We start from the raw sequence: 18,512 nt of genomic DNA, 5'->3' as shown, positions 1-18,512 counted from the left end.
TCTTCCTTCCTTCCTTCCTTTTTATGTTGTCTTCTGATTTGTGCTGCTTGGGGTCCTCTGTGTGTCTGAGGGGAGGTTCTATTTTGTTGTTTTGTGTTGGCTGTCATTGTTTTCATTCTCTTCACTTAACTCTGTGCGTGTGCGTGTGTGTGTGTGTGTGTGTGTGTGTGTGTGTGTGTGTGTGTGTGTGTGTCTGTGCGCACACGGGCACGCTCGTTTGTGTGGAGGCCATAGATCAATGTCAGGTATCTTCCTTGTATCTTCACCTCCTGTCTGTGAGACACAGTCTCTCACTAAACCTGAAGCCCACCGGTTCAGTCAGGCTGTCTTAACTCCACAGTGCTGGGATTGTGCCCATCTGCCCTCAAGCTGGCTTTTTTATACCAGTGCTGAGGATCTGAACTGAGGTTCTCAAGTTTCCACAGCAAGCACTTTACCCACTGAGCCATTAGATCACCAAGCCCCCAAATCTGCTTATCCTGCCATTCATCCCGGTATCTTAATGATTCAGCTGGCAGGGCACACTGAGGCATCAAAGTCCATTGGGTGGGAAGGACCTCTTTCCTTCAGGATACAAACAGCAGTATGAGTATATGAACCTGCACCCTGCTTCCTCCTAGTCTCGGGGAAATAACTAAGAAGGAAATCTTCTCTATTAACCCTGACCCCCAGATACCTGGAGGAATGCCTCCGGAACATTGTACAAAGGAAACATACAGCTCTTGGGTGTTTGAAGAAGGTAAAAACACAACTGCATAGGTTCTCAGGCCCAAAGTCTCCGGCCCACCCAGCTCACAGATTGGGTCTTCCATGTCTTTTGAGGCCATTGAAAGGTTTGAACCAGTGAAGGGATATCATAGATTTATTTTTTAATTATTGTTATTATCTGTGTGTCCCCCATACCAGTGTGTGTTTGTGGTGTGCCCATGGGTACACTTGACCACGTGTGCATATGCAGAGGCCCAAGACCAACTTCAAGTATGGTTCCCTATTGCTCTCCATGGTATTTCTTGAGTTGGGGGTCTATCACTAAATCGGGAGCTCACTCATTGGTTAGACTGACTGCCCAGCCAGCTGCAGGAGTCCCTTGGCTTCACTGCTCCGGTGCTGGGGTCATGCACTCGCCTATCTTTTAAGTGGGTGCTAGGGGTTGACTCAGGCACTTGTGCTTGTGAAGAAAAATCTCTGCTGCAGACTTCTTGAGTTAGAGTACTCAAGGTCCCAGCCCGGATGCCTTGTTTTTGAGGGTTAATATGGTCACCTGAAGAACCATCTGGAAGATGAGGACTGAAAATGGGACACTAGTCAAGAGACTTGGTCAAGGGTGGTGAGGGCATGAGCACAACGACAAGATTCTGTGTCGGGACTGAAGGACACAGTTATTTGACAAAAGGATTTTTTTTTCCACCACTTGCTTTTTTTTCCTCTTTGTAAAATTTAGATCACAAACATAATTGATCTAGTATTTTAAACTAAAAGCCTAGTGACAGGGGCTGGGGAGATGGCCAAGTCAGTAAAGTGCCTGCCTTGCAAGCATGGGGACCTGAGTGTGACCTCTCAGAACCCACATTTAAAACCCAAAATAAAGGCAGGCATGAGGGCAAGTGCTGCAATCCCAGGGCTGCTCCAGCACAGACAGGATCCCCAGGTCTCAGAGCCACCAGCTAGTCTGTCGGTCAAGTCAATGAGACCAGATCTCAAAGGTGTTGGCGTAATGGGATAGGGCGGGGTAACAGAAGGGGAGGGGAGAGAGTAAGCAGAACACATTACACACATGCATGACTTTACCAAAGAACAAACTTAATTAATAATGATAACAATAATAAAAAGTTGATGGCACGTGAGGGAGAACAACTAAGGTTGTTCTGGGTCCTCTACATACCCACAAATCCACATTGTGTGTACTCCCCAATACACACACACACACGCACACACACACACACACACACACGAACACACACATCCATATATGGGCACCAAAAATGTTTTAAATTAGCCTGGGCATGGTGGTACATGTCTTTAATCTCAGCAACCAGGAGGCAGAGGCAGGCAGTTGTGAGTTTCAGGCTAGCCTGGTCTACATAATGAATTTCAGGTTAATCAGGGCTACATAATCAGATCCTATCTCAAAAAAACAGAGAGCTCAAATTAAAAACTAATAACAGATCTTCCTGAATGTAAAAAAGGACAATAATCTAGGAATATATAAATATATGCATGCCTAGGACAGGGACACACACATTCCATGATATATGTACATATATATATATATTGTTTATAGTAGGCCCCTGAGTGACATAAAACCTTTCAAAATAAGAGGCATTCTTGAAATTAAAAAAAACCAAACAGCCCGACAGCAGTTAAGATCAGCTGCCACACACGAAGCAGCCTCTGTACTGGAAGCAGCAGTGATCTCTGGCTTGGGCCATGGTAGCAGAGCCTTGTTTTATTTTATTTTCAATACTAGGATTCTTTCTTCCAACGCAATTCCCATAGAGGTCTGTGCATAGCAGAGATGACAGGTCACTACCATGGTGGGAAGCTAAGGCTCCACCCTGCCTGATGAGCTCATACCTAAGGTGGCCCCCTCAAGTCAGAAAACAAAGCCAGCGTACATCTGAGCCGGCCGGCTCCACAAGGCTTTCGCTTCTCCCTGACTTGCTTGGCTTTAGGGGTTTCAGCAGAGGCAAGCCGAGCTTCGTGCATGTGATTGAAGTGTGAGAGACAGAAGGGGCTGTGGGGAAGCCTGGCTTCAATCCACTGCTGTGCACTAGCCAGAAAAGAGCGTTTTATGAAGACAGTCCCATGCTGATCAGAAAGATGCCTTAGACAGGAAGATGAAATATTCAGTGAGAGATTAAAAAAAAGGAAGCTTTGGTTTTTGCAGGAAGAAAGGACAAAAGAGAGATGCAAACATGACCTGCAAGCAAATTTCTCAGACCAACTCAGGAGGGAGGTAAGAGCATATGCTCTCCCATTAGAATCAATACCCTGGCAAAGGAAACGAAGTCAGTCATGGGGCTGAGGGAGCGCCATGCCCAGGGCAGTCACCACCCTTTGTTAGCCACCACTCAGTCATGGGAGGAGCAGAATTGCTCCCACCAAGCCCGGTTTGCAGCCCAGCTCTGAAGGCTGGAGAGTGTGAAAGCGCGAAGCTCGTTCAGGAAGAAGTTCAACCAGAACCAGGCTTTGTATCTCGTTTTACTTATGTGTATGTGTGTCTGTAGAGGACGGAAGACGGGTGTTGGATCCCCTGGAGTTAGAGCTATTAGGTATGGAAACAAACTTGGGTGCTCTGCAAGAGGAGTAAGGCTTCTAACTGCTAAATCATGTCTCCAGCTGGCACCACCACCACCACCATGGCCACCACTAAAGTATCTTTCCCGACTGAGGGTGTAGCTATTGGTAGAGTACTTACACAGCAGGCACAAGGCCCTGGGTTCAAACTTTTTTGTTTGTTTGTTTGTTTGTTGTTTTTCAAGACAGTGTTTTGCAGTGATGTATTATTTATGATTTATTAAAGCTTGCCTGAAGATTCAGAAAGTAAAGTCATAGAAGCCATAGAAGCCAGGCACATACCTTTAATCCCAGAGCCAGAAGCTAGGAGGTGGTAGTATACAGATTTAATCCTCAGGATTAAGAGGTAGATGGATCTCTGTGAGTCCAAGGCCACTCAGATCTACACAAGAGTGAATCAGTCTAAAAGAGAATTATAGCTCACACCTTTAATCCCAGAACTCATGAGATGTATATAAGACAGAAACAAGATTCAGTAGGGGGCATTCATTCTCCAGTCATGCTGAGGAGAGGCAACAGGAGGCAGGATCAGCCCATTCAGCCTGAGGTAGAGGTAAGAGCTAGTGGCTGGCTACTTGGCTTCCCTGGTCTTTAGGTTAAACCCCAAAATCTGTCTCTGGATCCATTTATTTTTCGTGTTAGAGGGTTTCTCTGTGTAACATCCCTAGCTGTCCTAGAATTTTCTTTGTAGACCAAGCTGGCCTCCAACTCACTGAGATCTGCCTGCCTCTGCCTCCCAAGAACTGGGGGGGTGGGCGGTTGGCAGGGAAGGAGTCCCATTTAATGCTGCAGTCAGAGTTCTGGAGTGCAGAGGTAACTTTCTTCCAAAAGAATAGTGGAAGGCTGCCTCTGTACTATGGAGAGTACAGAGTGAACCCAGATGTACAGAAATCCCTTATACAGACTGACTCCGGATCATCCCCATTTGCACCCAGAAGACAGCTTTCTAAAACCGGAGGTTGCTCCCTGCTCAGTCTTAGGGGGAAGCCCTCTTCTGTATGGGAAGTGTCACCTTGGAATCCACACCAAACACTAAAATTCACATTCCAAGCTCCTGAGTGTGACGTCCTAATGGTCCCCCAGAAGTCTGCTGCATTTGCCACACAAGGCTGTGAGTGCCCATTAAACGAAGGCATTCTTAAGTGACATTTCCTGTATACACAGTGCAGCAGACCATACAGGGCTGTTTCCACAGAGCATGCCAGGAAAAGTTCCTTGTCACTACTCTGCTAGGGAACGTTCCTTCCAAGGTGGAGGTGGGGGGAAGGGGTTTCTAGACCATTTGTTTTTCTGATTCTTCTTTTTTGTTTTTTTTTTAAATTCTTTCCAGGTGCAGTTGCACGTGATTTTAATCCCAGCACTCAAGAGGTAGAAGCAGAAGATTACTGTGAGTTCAAGGCCAGCCTGGTCTACCGGCTATAACAAATTCCAGGCCAGCCAAAACTACATAGCAGTTACACCGTGTGTGTGTGTGTGTGTGTGTGTGTGTGTGTGCATGTACATGTGTGTGGAAAGAGATAGAGGGGATGTATATGTGAAATTTTCTCTGACAGTTCATATTTAGATATATTCTTGAGGTGATATGTGCTGTTTCAGTACATGGTAAGTCAAAGGATGAGCAAGTCACTGTAACACACCCATCATCTCATTCACCTGTCTTTCTATGCTAAAACATAGAACACAGATATTTATTCTTCTATTTTTTTAAATTTTGTGGGGCTGAAAAGATAGCTCAACTATCAAGAGTATACTCTTCCAGATAACCCAAGAATTCAGTTCCCAGCACACATGCTCAGCAGTCCACAAATACCTTTAAACTCCATCTCTGGGGCAATCTTGGCCTTCTTCTGGTCTCCAGGGTCACTGCACTCACAAGTGTACAAACCCACACACACATACACATCAATTAAAAACCACCTTTTTAAAACCTTTGCTGTATTTTTATTTATTTTATGTGTGACATGTATGTGTCCACACTCGTTCTGTGATGTGCAAATGCATTGGATGTATTGACTATAGAATGTGTACAGTGTATGTCTACACACCCACAAGAGGGGTTATTCTCAGGCAGCATCATTCCTTTTTCCATAGTGCCTCTCCTGATGTGCATACCCACCAACACTATTGATACAATCGTTCCCTTGTCTTCATAGCCTTCCTGACACTTGCTGTGTTTCACCACGCTGGTAAACACCATTTGACAGACGTTAAGATGATACTTACGGTAGCTTTCATTTACATTGTCCTAATAATTAGTGAGGCTGAACACTTCCCCCAAGCTATGACAGATATCTGGGGTATACAAAAGCTTGGTCTATTCTTCATTGGGATTTAGTCCACACAGAGCCAAATTCTGGGACTATGTCCCATATTCAGGATGGCACTTTTCTTACTAATACAGGAGATGAGAGAGGAAAATACACAAGAGGTGTTTATGTTTATTAATTTATACAGTATTTACAGGTTTCTGTTTTGGTGAAACAACAGCGGTGAGGTGGAGGACCTGGTAATAGTCTTTGTTGTCCACCCGGTGGGACTAAGGAATGCCTGGAGCAGTAGGGGGTCACACCTTTGGGAGTGTCTTTGGGGGTGTTTCTGGGGGGATTAATTGAGGGGGAAAGACCCATCCTGATTGTGGAAGCAGCACTCCATGGGCTGGGGTCCTAGACTGAATGAAAAGAGGGGAAAAGAGAAAGCCAGGTCAGCCCTGGTGTTCCCCCTCTCTGTTTTCTGGTCCATGGAGATGTTAGCAAGCAGCCTGATATTTCCACTGCCATGCCTCCCAGCCATGATGGGATAAAAGTAGCTAATGTACAACAAACAAGGGATACAGGTTCTCCAATAAATACCTCCCCAAGGAAGGCAAATGTATGATCAGAAATGATGCCAAGGAAAGGGTGGATGCAGATAGTATCAGGCAGTTATTTAGAGGGAAAATGGCATGTGGGGCTTAAAGGGGAAAGCAAGGGTGTGCCATGCTTCCTACTAGAATGAAAGGACACACATAATACAAAGGGGTATTAAGCTGTTCTGTGGATTTGAGGGACTGGAAAGAGTCTAGAATTGTATCAAGGTAAAAAAACAAGTAGGAGGTGAGCAGCTAGGGGAGGTTAGATAGACAGCACTCACCCAAATCCACCTGTAAGAATACCACTATGACATGGTGGGGATTCCTGAACCTACAGTGGAGGAGGCAAATTGGGAGCTGCCGCAAGCTGAAGGAGCAATGAGAAGGCAAATTAAGAGAGGATATGTATCATTAATGGCAATTAATTAGGTGTGGAACTGAAAGAGAGAAGGGTTCCACTCACAGTTCTCATTTGGTGCCACGGATGCCTTGTAGGATGATGTTGTCAAGGAACAAGAGGGGAAGTGTAATGTGTAGTTTTCCCACCAGCCGCTTGAGTCCCGCTGCTGTCTCAGCCCCCAAATAGCACACGAGAGTCTATATTAATTATGAAGCTGTTGGCCGTTTGCTGTTGTTTCTCATTGGCTAGCTGTGACTTAATTATTGACCCATAATTGCTAATATATATTTTTGTAAGGACTTATCTTTCCAAGGACAGCCTCCTGGTGCATCCTTTCCTCTTGGGAGATCAATCACATGGCGGTAATGACTCTCTTCACTACATTTCCCAGAATCCTCCTAGACTCCTAGTCCCACCTATCTTGCTTCCCTGTTGACCAGCCGTGCTTTATTTACATATACACAGAAGGACTGCCCCATCAGGGAAGCAGAAGGAATATAAGTGAGATGTTAGTGATTGTCAGAGGAAAATGTTCTCCTGTCAAGTAAACCAAAGATATTAATCCAGAGGTCCCATTAGAACAAGCATTTTACTTAGCATAGCTATGACCTGCGTATTCTCCTGTCTCTCTGTGTATCTATGTGTATGAGTGTGTGCTTGCGTTCCTGTCCCTGTCCCTGTCCCTGTCCGTGTGTGTGTGTGTGTGTATGTGTGTGTGTGTGTGTGTGTGTCTGTGTCTGTGTGTGTGTGTGTGTGTGTGAAGGTTGAGACAGAGTCTCTGACTGGACCTGGAACTCTTCAGTTTGGTTTGACTGACAGACAGTGAGCTCCAGCATTCTCCATCCCTTCTTCCCAAGTGCTGAGATGGCATGAGCACACACGGATCTGCCTGGCTTTACATGGGTGCTGGAAACTGAACACTGGGCTTCACATTTGCTGAGCCATCTCCCTGGCCCTCGTGTCTTATCCCTTCAGTTTGTGAAACGGAAGTAAACTGGGGAGCTTTTTAGCAGTCTGTGAACCAACTTTCTGCTGTGAAGCACAGTCAGTGGAGTGACAGGGGCAGGGCCACCTGGAAGGCGGTGCTGCCCACTGTATGAAGGGATGCTGATGTGACTGGAAGGCGGAGCTGCCCACTGTATGAAGGGATGCTGGAAGGCGGGGCTGCCCACTGTATGAACAGATGCTGATGTGACTGGAAGGCGGAGCTGCCCACTGTATGAAGGGATGCTGGAAGGCGGGGCTGCCCACTGTATGAACAGATGCTGATGTGACTGGAAGGCGGGGCTGCCCACTGTATGAAGGGATGCTGATGTGACTGGAAGGCGGAGCTGCCCACTGTATGAAGGGATGCTGATGTGACTGGAAGGCGGGGCTGCCCACTGTATGAACAGATGCTGATGTGACTGGAAGGCGGAGCTGCCCACTGTATGAAGGGATGCTGATGTGACTGGAAGGCGGAGCTGCCCACTGTATGAACAGATGCTGATGTGACTGGAAGGCGGGGCTGCCCACTGTATGAAGGGATGCTGATGTGACTGGAAGGCGGAGCTGCCCACTGTATGAACAGATGTTGATGTGATGCTGAGCCAGCACCAAGGCGTGACTTAGAGACCCAGCAATCTCATCACTACATATAACCTATGCATAAGGTTTGAAAACTTCTGAGAGACAGTGGGGAAAGGGGCTTGCTGCTGAGCCTGACGACCAGAGTTCTGTCCCCAAGACTCCACATAGTGGAAGGAGAGAACCAGCTCCCAAAAGTTGTCCTGAGCTCCATGTACAGTCTGACCATGCCCCCCCACACCCATGAGACAAATAATAAATAAAACGAACAAAGAAAAATATTTAGAGACAAGAAAGACCAAGGTCCTTCTGACTGGGGGATTTGTTCTGAGTCACCAAGATTAAGTATAACACTAAGAACCCTTCTTAAATATGGGGTTCCATGTTTTAAGTGGGCTCCCTTATGCCTTACTTCCAAAAAAAAAAGTCAAAACAGTAATTATGACAGTTTTGGAGGTTAGCTTATTTTGTTTTATCTCAATGATTGAGGTTGCAAAACAGATTTAAGAATTTGGATGTAAATTTTATGACAATTTACATTATAGAATTTTTGGGGGGAGCAAGATGATTCAGGTGATAGAGACCACCTCTAGATTCCACAGATGGTAGAAGGAACCAGCTCCTGAGAGAGGTCCTGACTTTCCTGTGTGGGCCACAGTATGGCTTGCACATGTCCACACACACAAACATAAATAAATAAATCAATAAAATGTTATTTTAAAAGAACATCTGTTAATATAATCTTGTTAATCAGCTGGCAAACCAATAGTCTCCATCATTTCTATGAGAATCTAAACCCACACTCTGGCTTTGTGGTTAGTTCTAAAAATGTCCCTGGACCCTGACCTTGACCCCTGGCCCTTGGCACCCCCTGGGTAAACTGTACACAAAGAGTATTTGTTCATCATCCAACTTTACTTATTCTCTTATGTATACTCTAATGAAATATTCAATTCTGAGAATGTGTGATTTCCAAAAGAAAGTTCAATTATTTATAAGGACACCATAGTCAAATGACTTTTGAAAAACTGAGATACCCACAAGAGGAAAAGAAAACATCTAAAGAGAATAAATACCTGGAATATAGATACCCAAGGCCCTGTGTTTCGCTGTTAATGCCTTTGGTTCTGCCTCTGCATTATAGAAACATATGCTTAAAAACCGTGGGCTGAGAGAAGGTTCAGTGAGTAAAATGTACAAGGCCACACAAGCATAAGGATACTAGTTCAGATCTCAGCACCCACAGAGGATGCCAAGCACGGCAGCACTGTGACCTCAGTGCCGGGGGAGTAGAGGGACACAGACGGACAGATCCCCGGATCTCATTAGCTAGACAGTATAGCCAGTTGCTGAACTCCAAGTTCAGAGAGACCCTATCATCAAAAACAGGACAGAGAGTGGCTGAAGAAAATGTGATATCAACCTCTTGCCTCCATACACAGGTGCATGAACAAACACATGCATGCACTCACACATGAATGTGTGAGAGTGCTCGTACACACATGCACGCATACGCATGCATGCACATGCATGCATGCACTCCACTGACAGCATTTTTAAAGCATGGTCTAAGCAATAGAGATGAAATTCCAATGTTTGAATATAAATGACTTCCTTATATATTCCAAATCTCTGTCTCTAGGGTCCATCACTCCTAATTCACACGCAGATTGGTTATTGGTTAATTACACTTAAAATTACAAACATACAGCTAGACTAACATCCAACACCATCTTCATCTCTCCATTCCCCACCCTAAGCCTGCTGCCCTCTCACACTGAGGCTCATCCCTGACTTCTCCACACACAGCCCCTTCACCCAGTCAAGCCTTTAGGCATGTGGACTCTCATTTCATGAGAACTCTTCAGATCTGTTGAGTTCTAAGCACACCGTTCCTTTTCAACCTCAGCAGCTAGCATGCCTGAATTCCCACAAGCTCTTAATGGAGTATTCTGATTCAGTCGTTGTTCAGACCAGGAAGCAACTTTTCTAAAACATACATGTGATTGTGTTAGTCCCTCGAGAGTCCAGGGTTTCCCTTTGCCTTGCGCTAACATGCAAACTTCTCCACTGGGCTCACCAGGCCCCGCAGGAGCTGATTGTAGGTCCCACCTGAGCTAAAACTAGCTTCCTCTTGCGCTGTAGACTCCTGCTGGAATAAACGCTCCTTTGTCTGAGTACGCTGGGCTCACTCCTGCCCCCTGGCCTTGGTATGCACTCAACTGTTGTTGTACAGGAATTTCTTCTGAAGAGAGACAGTCCTTCCACCCGGAGAGGGGAAGTTCATGAGACTCAAAAGTAAACAAACTTTACCATATCTGGAAAAAAAACCCCACAAAGTTACAAGATTCCTGAGGATCCCTACCCATGGCTTGCTTTCTGTGGAGGTGGTAAAACCCCATGACCAAAGCGACTTGTGGAGGGGAGGGTTCATTTCACTGACATGTCCCTGTCACAGTCAATCATGAAAGGAAGTCAGGGCAGGAACTCAGGATAGGAACCTGGAGCAGAGGCCATGGAGGAACACTACTTTCTGGCTTGCTCCCTGAGGAGGGTACCATCCCTGGGCAGGTCATTCTCAATGGTATACAAGAACAGAGTGAGCAAGCCATGGGGAGCAATAATTAATCAAGAAAGCTCACCACAGCCCTGTCTACAGGCCACTCTGTGAAGCAATTCCTCAGTTGAGTTCCCTCTTCCTAGATGGCTCTAACTTGTGTTGCATTGACAAAACACTAGCAAACACACCCCTCTCCAGAATTACCAAACAGGAAGCAACTGCTGGGAGTGGAAGAGAGATGTGGAACAGATGAGTTCTGAGAGGAGACCCCTTAGACATGTTGAATTGCCTGCAAGTCATGCACAAAGGCTGAGGGTTGCAGCTTTTATGAGTTGTTACCTATGCCGGGGTGGACTTTCAGCAATGCAACTGGATTTGAGTCCTTCATGCTCCTGTAAGTAACCCCAATACAACAAGCTTGACTTCGATGACTTCATTTTTTGGTCTGCCATGATTTGGCACCAACATCTTCCTAGGGAAAAAAAATTCTCTCACAACATTCTTCTTGGTACCTTCCCTGCCCTTCCCATCCCTCCACCAAAAATAAAGTACCTATTCTGGATCTCCCCCCAACCATCCTACATAGGTCTACAAGGTCATGGATTCCCCCACCCATCCTACAGTGCTCTACAGGGTATGGATTCCCCCTTCCATCCTACAGTGCTCTATAGGGTGATGAACTCCCCCCATCCTACAGTGCTCTATAGGGCCACCTCTTTCACAGAGCATGTGCTAGAGGCCCATGCCACCAGGATAACATCAGTGCCCCTTTGGGGGTCTCTAAAATGCTTTGTAACTTTCCTTCTGCAGCATACATCTCTCTGCATTGGTATTTGCTTTTAAAGACAAGGGTAATGTCCTGTCTGTGTTGCACCCCAGTGCTTGGCCTTTTAAGTGGTTTCTTCCTCTATGCATGTTGAATGAGTGGTTCAAAGAGTCCTTCTAAACAGTCCTGCTTGAACCTTTGAACCTCGTGTGTGTGTGTGTGTGTGTGTGTGTGTGTGTGTGTGTGTGTGTGTGTGTTTGTAAAAACAACCTTTTTACTTTCCTGGAAGCTTTTCTTTTTGTGTGTTGTTACTTGAAGGACTCTCATGCTCTGTTGCAAAGACTCTATCCTTTACTTTCTTAGTCTCTTGACCCAGGCAGCCCCCTGTGGTCTGTGGCTCCTCTTCCCTCTCCTCTCTCCCCTCCTCTCTCTCCTCACGTTGCCCAGTTCAGTCTAGTCGTGGTCACTCTGGACTTTCAGATGTCTCTGTCCGTGCTCTCCCTCTACCTACAGTACACCTTCTCCTCCACTAGGAGCAGTACTGTTCCTCTTTTTATTTCTTTTTCCATTCACGAAGTGTGGACTATGTACATCCTTGAGTCTGCAGACAAAAAGAGACCCAACTTAAACTCTTGGTTGACTTGTAAGGATTAAGCAAGGCACACTCAGGAGAAGCTGAATGGTCTTCTGCCAGACTAGAAATTCATTCTAAAATTTGACCATAAAGAGAGCTGATAAGGGGATGGGATGGTGGCTTCATTGTCTTACAAGGATGAGGATATGAGCTGTCCACAGAACCCTCAGGATAGAAGTGAGCAGTCCATAGAACCCGCAGGATGGAGGTGAGCTGTCCATAGAACCTGCAGGACAGAGTCATGACATTTGTAATCCCAGCACTGAGGAAACAGACAGGTAGATCCCTGGAACTCACTGGCCAGCCACCTAATGTACTAGGCAAGTTCTAGACCCATGAGAAATACAGTCTCAAACAAAGCAAAACAAAAATCAAGATGGACATCACCTAAGGAATGACACCTGAGCCTGCCTTCTTTTGGCTCCCACAGATGCGTGCACACATGCACGTGGGCACGCGCGCGCGCACACATACACACAGAGAGTGAGAGAGAGAGAGAGAAAGAGAGAGAGAGAGAGAGAGAGAGAGAGAGAGAAACAGCCACGTGTAGTGACTGCTAGCTGAGTAAAACTGTGGTTTCACTCCCTCTTTGAAGGGTTGAAGTCTCTCCTTTCAGTGTTTCAGTCACACACTGCCTTCTTTGACATTTATGGACTTATACGTCAGGATAGTTTAGACTTAGGCTGGAGGACCTATCTATCTTGCCTGTGCTCAGCTCACATCCCCACACAGACTCTCCTGAACTCCAGGATCCTAGTTTCACAGAATGAATGCTTGCTCTGTGTCTCAACCCCGTGAACACAGTTTCTCTGTCAGACCAACACCTGCTTTTATGGGTCAAAAGAAATTAGCTTGGGAGGGAGAGGGAGCTATAGAAAATCTACAGGGTTTCTTAACCAACAAGGGATTGGAAAGACAGCCGTGGGGCTGGGGAAATGACAGGAGGCAAGACTGCTCCCTCTGCAAGCATGAGGACCTGGGTTTGAATCCTCAGAACCCCTGTAAAAAGCTGTGCATGGCTGTCAGTGGTGTGATACCAGCATTGTCAGTGGATGGAGTCAGCAGGGTGCCAGCAGCCCGTGGCCAGCCGGTCTAGCCAAAATGGAGAACTTCTGGCTCAGTAAGACAACCTGCCTCAAGGCAATGAGGTAGGGGTGACAGAAGAAGACGTTCACCATCCTCCCTCTGGCCTCTGCATGTGCGTTCACAGGCAAGTGCACACCATGCATACATACAGGCATGCATAGTGCACACACGCAAACAAAATTCAATTTAAAAATGATAATAAGTCTGGATCTGGCTCAGGGGTCAAGAATATTTGCTGCTCCTTCAGAGCACTGCAATCTAGTTCCAGCACCCATAGCAAGGGAAGTGCAACCACCTATTAACTTCAGTTCCAGACATGGGATGCCCCCTTTTGCCCTCTATGAGCACTGCACTCATGCATGCACATAATCATACACAAGCACGTCAACAAGCAATAAAAAATAAAATGACTTTTTAAAAGACAGTTCTACAGTAGGAAGCCAAAGACAGCAACACCCGGCTGTGCTGAAGCTGTGCAGAGCCTGTATGCTCCACAGAATAAACTTCTCCACTAGCGAACCAAGCGAAGAGATCCATGCCCCGCCCGGTGCCTCTCCATCTGTGTTTAACATTACTGCAGGGAGAAAGCTGACAAGAGCCTGCTGTGGGCTTGCGTGTTGCCATAATGGAATGTCAACACTCAGCTGGCCCCTCTGTAAGGATAAGGGAAAGCAGAAGAGTGGAGGAGGCTCAGGAAGAGCTCATCCTAGGAAAAAATCTCTTGTAATATAAAGCCTTTTAAAAACAAAGATGATTATTTTCTTTCTCAACATAGAATGGGGAAGCTTGAGTTTTTCTTCCTGAGTGTGGACAGCAATTGTGAATCTGTCCAGTAGAGGGCGAGCTCTCATCTGCTTATAAAGAAAATGTTTATTCAGTTCCTCACACTGAGTTCTCAAACTTATGGAGAAAAGAAAAAAAATGAAAATGAAAGTGTTTCGATACGAAATCGTGTCACCTGAGTATATGATTAGTGGCTTGGAGCATACCCGCAACGACAAATATACAGTACAAAGCGGTTAATCCCTTGGCGCTCCGCACAAAGTTTACTGAGGTCCAGGCTACCTAGGGAGCAGAACGGAGTCTCATCTGTGCTCAAGAGAGTGGTGTCTGCAGAAGGGGCCTGACTTAAGCCGTTCCAGCCAGGGAGATGGTAGCGTAGAACACATGTTGTAAAGGAGCACTCTGGTGATGTTTCAGGCAGAGCCTGGCATTTTGAACGTGATCAGCTAGCAGAAGGTGCCACACACGGACGGGCGCTTCGCCACTTCAGTAACAAAACTTGCTTAGCACAGACTCCTGGTAAAGTCTTACTTGGTAAGCTAACCATAGCGAGCCCCTACCAAGATTCAGAACCAAACAGACCAGTCGCTTTCCCACTCTTTTCTTCCCAAGGATTCAAAGCTAACTGGATTCGTCAACTTCTGGCCTGTTTGACGGAATACAAGTGAACCAACGCAGTAAGCCCATTACATCTTACTGTATTTGTTGCTTTTCTTACTGGTGTGACAAAATACACAAGAGCACCGTGAGAAAAGATGGATTTGTTTTGGCTCACAGTCTGAGAACAGAAAAGGGCATCGGCTGCTCTGGAGTCACAGGAAACTGAACAGCCTAACATGGGAGCCACAGGAAACTCAACAGCCTAACGTGGGAGCTGGGAACCGAACCCAGGATTTCTGCAAGAGCACCAAACACTTTTTTTTATGTATACAGCGTTCTACCTGCATGAGTCCTTGCAGGACAGAAGAGGGCACCAGATCTCATTACAGAGGTCCATGTGGTTACTGGGAATTGAACTCGAGACCTCTGGAAGACCAGTCATCTCTCCAGACCACATCGAGCACTTTTAACCATTGAGCGATCGTTCCTGCACCCTCATCTCCTGTTGTTTGGTATGCAATTCTTTGTGCTTTTCAGTATGATTTATTATTATTATTATTATTTGTATGTATACACAAAGAGTAAGAAAGCAAACTATAAAAGAAAATAGATTCATACATAAGGCCACAAACATTCAATCAAATACCAGACTGAACAGCTCTTGAAGGCTGTGAGGGGAGGGCGTTTTGGACAGACCCTGTTATAATCAATACTCAAGTAACTCAAGGGCTGCCTTAAGAGAGGCAGTGCTTTGGGAGAGACGATGGGATTCGCATACACCTGCACAGATAAATTCGTGTCTATTTCCTGATGGGATCATTAATTGCTCCCCTTTCTGTTCTCAAAATTTCCCTAGTTGGGAAAATCAATGATGAGGTCTTCTGGCCATACAACACCTTCTGCTCTTGGGCCTGATGAGGGAGCTAAGGGGACCAAATCCCTAGATTTGCTAAAACCAGAGGGTTCATTAGCTGCATGGAGTGTTAGATAAAGGGAACTTCAAAAGAGCAGCAAGAGAAACCAGGCTTTAATGGGCATTTTATCTGGAAACCAAAGATCCCCGAGAACTTTGCCCTTTTTCCAGAATCATGTTGGCTATAACATAGTTCTGCATCTATTAATCCTCCCAGAGATAGAACCGATGAAGCAAAAGACTTCAAGATTAAGTTCACAGATCTGACTATGAACAAAAACCACTCAGGGAGGCAAGATTTGAAAGATAGGGTTAGGGTTAGGGCTAGGGTTAGGGTTTAAATGTGTGGAGAGCAGGCTTTGCCCTGCTCTAAGCTACCCAAATCCTGTGAATGGCTTTCAGGCTGTGCCTTGTCCTGGGTAATGCCAGCCTTTGGTTCCGCTCACTGTGAGTACAAATTCTCCTTGTGCACATAAACACTACTGCCTATCCAGCACCACCCATGGGACATGCACTGAGGACTTATTTGTAAAATTAAAAGGTACCACCTATACACGTATGGAGTAGCCTAGGAACATATGAGCACATGGACACATTGAAATGACATCAGAAAAAAATTCTCTAAAAACCTTTGGCACACACTAGACCCAAGCTGAGCATAACATTCTCATCTAGATCCCAGATACGCCCCTGCTATGGTCATGGTCCCACCAACATCCCATCTCTCCTCTGCTATTTCAGTCAAGGGAATGACAGTGAACTCCTAACTGTCCCTGGGGTTTCAGCTTGGCAGAGCTTGGTCAACACTCTTGATGCAACCCATTCAAACTGCAGTTCCTTGGTACGGCTGATAATCTGGCTGGGTCTCTCCCGGCGCCTTGCCTTTACAGCTCTGTACTTCTATGGGCAATCAGACCCTCAGATTAACCATGCCTAGGCCCTGGCAGCTGCTCTGCAAGCCCCACCCCAGCTCATCAGCATCTCCTTTGTCTCTGAGTCAGCTCCCGGTCTCTACCTCCATTAAGGGCACCTTGAACTCTCCTTCCTATAGAAGAGCTAACCCTTCTGTAGACATCCTGTGACCTATACGCTGTGATGTGTGGTTTGACAGTTAACATTAATAAAGATTAGAGACTTTTTAAAAAGGTTTATTTATTTAGTACATATACAGTGTTCTGCCTGCATGTATGCCTGAATGTCAGGAAAATAGGGTGTACGTGGAGGTGGTAGCCAAGTAAAGAGGTAAACTTGTGAATTTATTATTATTCGATAAATCCTGACATCATGGAAAGACACAAATGTGTCTATGTTTCTACCATAGCATGCTCATGGTGTTGTGAAATTACTTTCTACTTTCTAAGTTACTCCAATGCCTGGATGCATGAAAGCATGTAATAAATACCAGTGCTCCAACAGTTGTGTGATTTTAAGTAGCAACTTAGGAGTGAGCACCAAGGTCTTGCTTATTAAACTATAGTCCTCAGATATCCTACATAACTCATCTTTACTTCTCACCTTAGCATAACCTTTTCCAGCCTCACAGAAGACTTGCAGCGGTCTCTTTGTCTTGAGTGGATCAAAATGGATGGGTGTGTGTTATTCAGATCAAGACAATGCTGGGACCATGGATAAGGGAATACTCATCATGATTCCTACAGCAGCCTGACAGCGAGATGCTCATGAATACACAGAAAACAATGCCACATGAAGGAAAGGCGGATTCATGGCCCAAACCCTCCTGGGAAACTGTAGTTCCTACTAAGTTCCAACAGGTTCAGGATGAGGTGTCCCCAAGTGTTTGTCCTTCCCATGATGAGTCCCAGCGGCTTTCTTTTCTTCTTTTTATTGTTGGAGAAATGCATGGAGGTTTTTTGTATATTTTTCAAGACAGGTTTTCTCTGTAGCTTTGGAACCTGTCCTGGAACTTGCTCTGTAGACCAGGCTGCTCTCAAACTCGCAAAGATCCGCCTGCCTCTGCCTGTCGAGTTCTGGGATTAAAGGCGTGCATCATAACCACCAGGCATGTGCAGCCTAGGCTGGCCTCGAACTTGTGATCCTCCTGCCACCACCTCCTTCAGCAAATCCTACCGGCACTACCACAGCTAGCATGGACCACTACAACCAGCGCATGCGTGCTTTCGGCAGATCTGCCCTCATTTCCTTCCCTTACAATTCCTCCCCCATGCTCACCACCTCTTGTCTCCCTCAACGTCATGTTCTCTGCTTTAAAATTCACTAGGTCCAGCCAGGTGCAGTTGCTCATGCCTTTAGTCCCAGTACTCGGAAAGCAGAGGTAGGAGGATCTCTGTGAGTTTGAGGCCAGGCTGGTCTGCATAATGAGTTTCAGGATACCCAGAACTACATAGTGAGACCCTGCCTCAAGAAACAAAACAAAACAAACAACAAAACAAAGCCCACTGAATCCATTTGGTGCTCCCTTTTGGGCATCGTGCAGTACCGTCCACTGCATCATGGGTAGCCTCTCACATCTGTCATCCCTGAGGAAATCTGACTCTCCCTCCCACAGCTGCCATCATTTGCCAACAGCACCTCAGCTAGGGATGATCTTATTCTACTAAATGTGTACAGCATTAAGCTCCAGGAGAGGAAATAGCAAGCCTGCTACCCAGAGCCTGCCCGTGTGTCTTTAACTACCTAGAGAATCCCCTGGTGCCTGGATTCCAAGAGAATGACAAAGAACACTCTCACTTTCCCCAAGGAAGTTTACAGGCTCAAGCCGTCAGACTTCTGGGACTAGCAAGAGGCTGTGAGTGGTGTCACACCACCACCCATATAATGGATGCACATCAACCAAATGTATCCCTCACCCCCACTCCCACCCCCACTCCCACCCCCATCCTCCTCGGAGTAAATCATTCCTTCCAAATCACACCCACCCTGAAATCAAAACAGACTGACTACATGAAGTCCCTCCCTTTTCCCTGAGAGTGACAAAGGACCTTCACCTTGCCATGGCTGCTTGAACTCTTATCAGAATCCAAGTGAGAAAGGAAGACCATGTGGCTTCATCACCTGGTAGGGGACATCACATTATCAAC

This window comes from Mesocricetus auratus, unplaced genomic scaffold (genome assembly GCF_017639785.1).
Source record: "Mesocricetus auratus isolate SY011 unplaced genomic scaffold, BCM_Maur_2.0 Super-Scaffold_100676, whole genome shotgun sequence".
NCBI classification, from domain to species: domain Eukaryota; kingdom Metazoa; phylum Chordata; class Mammalia; order Rodentia; family Cricetidae; genus Mesocricetus; species Mesocricetus auratus.
This window is presented reverse-complemented; position numbering follows the sequence as displayed.